Raw genomic sequence first — 4,523 nt, 5'->3', positions numbered from 1 at the left:
GGTCATGAAAATATCCTTTATTAGAGTAATTCCTAGGTACCTTCTTATTGCTATCATAAAATGTTGTTGTAGGGTGCAGTATTATTTCCAGTGTTTTATCCTTCCCCGTAGTTGAACCTTTTGCCGTGTGTCTTTGTGGTTCTTCTCAGAGGAGGAGAAAAATCTACCCTCAATACTGATGTCAAGACTTGCTTTGGACAGTGGAATTTGAGTAAAAGTGACAATGTACCAGTTTTGAGACTGTCTCATTTGTACCCATGAGATTTTAATTTATGGAGGTGACTGAGTGCCAACACAGAGAAGCCAATGCCGTTGAAAGAAGAATTTATGACTTCCATTTCCCAAGAGAAAGAGGCCTGCCGTGCCATGCAGGGCCACAGGGCAAGCACCAGTTTTGGTCAGAAGGCAGAAAAGAGTGAGGGGAAGGCACAGCCCACAGCCTTTACTGAGGTTTCCATGGGAAAGGCAAGGCAGGGCAGGGGGAACAGTTTAGGATTGGCTAGTGGATTAATTCTGTCAGGCTTTGGGCTATAGGGGTGTCTCCAGTTACCTTGTACCTGGCCCTGAGATCCTTTAGGACAGAGGAAATATGGGCTTGTTATGTGAGGGTTGGGTAGAGGGAGTGGTTGGCTTGCTTATGAGAGGCGTGCTCTCAAGTAAGTTATTTACTAACTTAGGAATTAGTGAGCTCTGGAAGAAGGAGTCTCTCCCCAAGTCTGTAAGGGCCCCATGCCAGAGCATCAAAAACACAGAAAATGTAGTTAACGTAGAGACCAGGTCTTAGGGGGAATTGTGAGTTCCTGCTTGCCTCTTGTGCTTTGGCCTTGTGAAGAACATACCCCACGTGTAACCCACTGGTCTCAGAAGAAGGCGAGACACATGGAGCAAAGCGGCCCCAGCGCAGCCTCAAACCTGCAGTTTGCAGCAGAGCTGGGCCCAGGGCAGATCTGCTGAACTCCAACCACCTCCAGGTATGCAAGCAAGAATAAATGATTGTTGTTTCAAGCACTGAGGTTGAGATGGTTTGTCACACAGCATTATTGTGGCAATAGATTCTGATACAATTAGCGTGTTTTGTAAATGGCACTTTCTAACTTTTTATTAAATATTAGTGTGTTAGAATGTGATTTTCTTCTGAGTTAAACTCTCAATTCTAAGAATTATTGATCCCATATAGACAATCATATTGCCTGTGAATAATTATAGTTTTGTTTTCCATTTTCAATTATTGTAATTTTTATTTTTGCCTTGCTACACTAATTAGACTTCCAGCACCATCCCCTTTTTTTTTTTTTTAAGGAAGATTAACCCTGAGCTAACATCTGCTGCTAATCCTTCCTCTTTTTGCTGAGGAAGGCTGGCCCTGAGCTAACATCCGTGCCCATCTTCCTCTACTTTATGTGTGGGATGCCTGCCACAGCATGGCATGTCAGGCGGTGCCATGTCCGCACCCAGGATGTGAACCGGTGAACCCCAGGCCGCCGAAGCGGAATGTGCGCACTTAACCACTGTGTCACCGGGCCGACCCCCCAGCACCATCCTTAATAGAAGCAGTGGTTGCCATCATTCTTGTCTCTTTCTTGACTTTGAAGGAAATATCCCTAACATTATGTTATGAAGTACATTGTTTACTGTAGTTTTTTTGTGGATTCACATTGTGAGATTAGAGCAGATCTCTTTAGTTAGTTTCAACTTTTTTCGTGATTAGTATCAAGCTCTAACAAATATTTTTTCTGCAGCTATTGAGACAATACTTTTTCTCTCTTAATTTGTTAATATGGTAAATAATTTGCATTAACAGATTTTCTGAAATTTAGACATCTTTGCATTGGTGAGATAAACCAACTTTGTCAGAGTAAACTCAACAAATACATTGTTGGATTCAATTTTCTAATATTATGTTCAGAAATTCTGCATCTATGTTTATAAATGCAATTGACTTTTGATTTTTCTTTCTTGTCCTATTCTTATCTGGTGGTGGTAAGACCATTCTAACCTCATAAAATTATTTGGGCAATGTTTCCACCATTTTCTTTTCTCTGAGAATTTGCATAATATTAGAATTATCTGGTTTTTGACATTTGGCAGAATGTTCCCATAAAGTCACTTGGACCTGTTTTGGTTTTTTTTCCTATAAAATTTTTAACTTCTGATTTAATTTATTTAATGGTTATAGTAGGATACGAGTCATCTATTTTTTTTCTGTTTCAAATTTGTTGAAAAAGTATTACATAGTATTCTCTTACTCTCTTTTTTGGATTAACTTTATTTGTATTTAACTATTTAAAAAGTCAAAATGTTATAGATCCTGGTTCCACTCCTTCCCACTCCTCTTTCTTCTATCTCAAAGAGAATCACTTTTTCTTCTTTCTTCTGGCATTTAGACTTCTTATTTCTGTCTTTTGATTCTTCCATATTTTCTTCACATTCTTTTATAACTTTGTTTTTTGCATGATTTCCTTCATTCATTTGGATTTTTTAATGGCATAAAGTAAGGAAACTAACGTTTTCCTGTCGTGTCTAGCTAATTGTACCGATGTCGTGTAGTGAACAGCTCCTTCTTCCTCTGACATCCGCTCTGCATTTCCCCCAAGCCTGCACTTCTCACAGCAGCTCCCAGCAAGTTACTGAGCGTGGTAGGGGTACTAAGGCAGGCCCATTCTTGGGAGCCATGGGACTCCTCTGAAGGGTGACTTTGGCCCAAGGACTCCTCAACGTCCTTGCTCAACTTTCCTTCCAAGTGCAGTGCAGACGAAACACTTCCACCCAACTTTCTTTTCTTCCTTGGTTTTCTCCTTCGCTCAAGGTCAGACTTGTATCATGAGCTGACATCTCTTCCAGCCTTTCTTGACTTCCTTCCCATTTTCCTTCACTGTGGTTTCCCCTAATACATTTCTTGCACATTTAATGTTGTCTTGGTGTCTGCTCCTTGGCAGACCCAAGAGACATACAAGTGGTGGGAGGTGTGCTTGTGTTGGGACAAGAGTCACGTAGAGATGAGAGAACCTCCAGATATGTTTGGGGATCTGACGGTGGAGGAACCTGTGCTTACTTTCAAGGGGAAGACCCAGAAAGCATATCAGGTGCTAGAAATCCCCCACTGTGCAAGGCAGCTCCTTGCCATCATGCAAGACAGCATGATGCAGCATAGAAATGTAGAAATGTAGGCATGGCATCTTTAGACAAAGTGCCTCAAGACATCCTCTCTGGTCTCCTGGGGCTCCAGAATGGTGCTCAGATTAGCAAAGTATTCCCCATGCTTCCTACACCTGTACCAACAGCAGTGTGGTTGTTAATGTGCAGACTCCAACAGTGGCCGTGGAGGACCTGGACAAAGAGAATCACATGGTCAATAGAACTTTTAGCAATCAAAGAGGCTCATTTGAAATTTAAGTACATGTACCTTATAATTCCTGTTTAGCAGGACATGGTATAAACTCCGGATTGATGACTAATTGTATCTGGCAGCATTCTTAGTTGCAAACAATGGAAACTGACTGATTTATGCAGAAAAAGGAATTTATTAGTATGATATTAACTAATAATAATAGCTAATATTTATTAGGCATTTGCACTTTGCTGAGCATCATTTGAAATTCTTTACATGTATGAAACTCATGTAATCCTTCTCACAACCTTCATAGCAACAATCACAGCATCTTTGAGATTGATCCTGTGATTAACCTCACATTTCGGATGGGAAATGGCACAGGGAAGTTAAGGAACTTGCCCAAGGTAACACAGCTAATTGGTGCTAAAGCCAGGGTTTAAACCCGAGCAGTTGGACTCCAGAGCTTTTCTGTTGCTCACTCCACTCTGTAGAACTGGTGGTAGGAGCGTTATGTCTGTTGGGGAGGAGGAAAGACTAAAAAACTAGGCTTGACGGATATGAAGGCAGGAACAATACTCCAGATCATAACACACAAATCATGTGTTGAAGACACTGGGAGAAACCCTGAGGTTTGTGTTGCTCACACCACTGATGCTGGCACTTGTCACTGTTCCTAGAACGGCCACCACTGCCACCACTCACCAACCAAATGGGTTTTCTGCTTCTTCACATCACAATTTTCTTTTCTTTCTTTTTTTTTTTTAAAGATTTTATTTTTCCTTTTTCTCCAAAGCCCCTGGTACATAGTTGTGTATTTTTAATTGTTGTGGGTCCTTCTAGTTGTGGCATGTGTGATGCCACCTCAGCGTGGCTTGACAAGCGGTGCCATCTCCACGCCCAGGATTTGAACTGGTGAAACTCTGGGCTGCCAAAGCAGATCGCGTCAACTTAACCACTTGGCCACAGGGGCGTCCTCTTCTTCTTCTTTTTTTTTTTTTTTTAAAGATTTTATACAATTTTCTGATTCAAAATGTAAATGCATCTGATTGGCAGAACTGAAGCCATGTGCCTGTACCCAAGCTAGAAGGGAATCTGGGGAATATTTTTTAGCTTCTGGCATGAGTTGCAGGCTCTGCTTCATAAGGTGAGGGACTTTTATATATAAAAAAGAGTTCAAATGCTGGGCAGCCAT

Source organism: Equus caballus, chromosome 15, assembly GCF_041296265.1.
Source record: "Equus caballus isolate H_3958 breed thoroughbred chromosome 15, TB-T2T, whole genome shotgun sequence".
In the NCBI taxonomy this organism is placed as follows: domain Eukaryota; kingdom Metazoa; phylum Chordata; class Mammalia; order Perissodactyla; family Equidae; genus Equus; species Equus caballus.
This window is presented reverse-complemented; position numbering follows the sequence as displayed.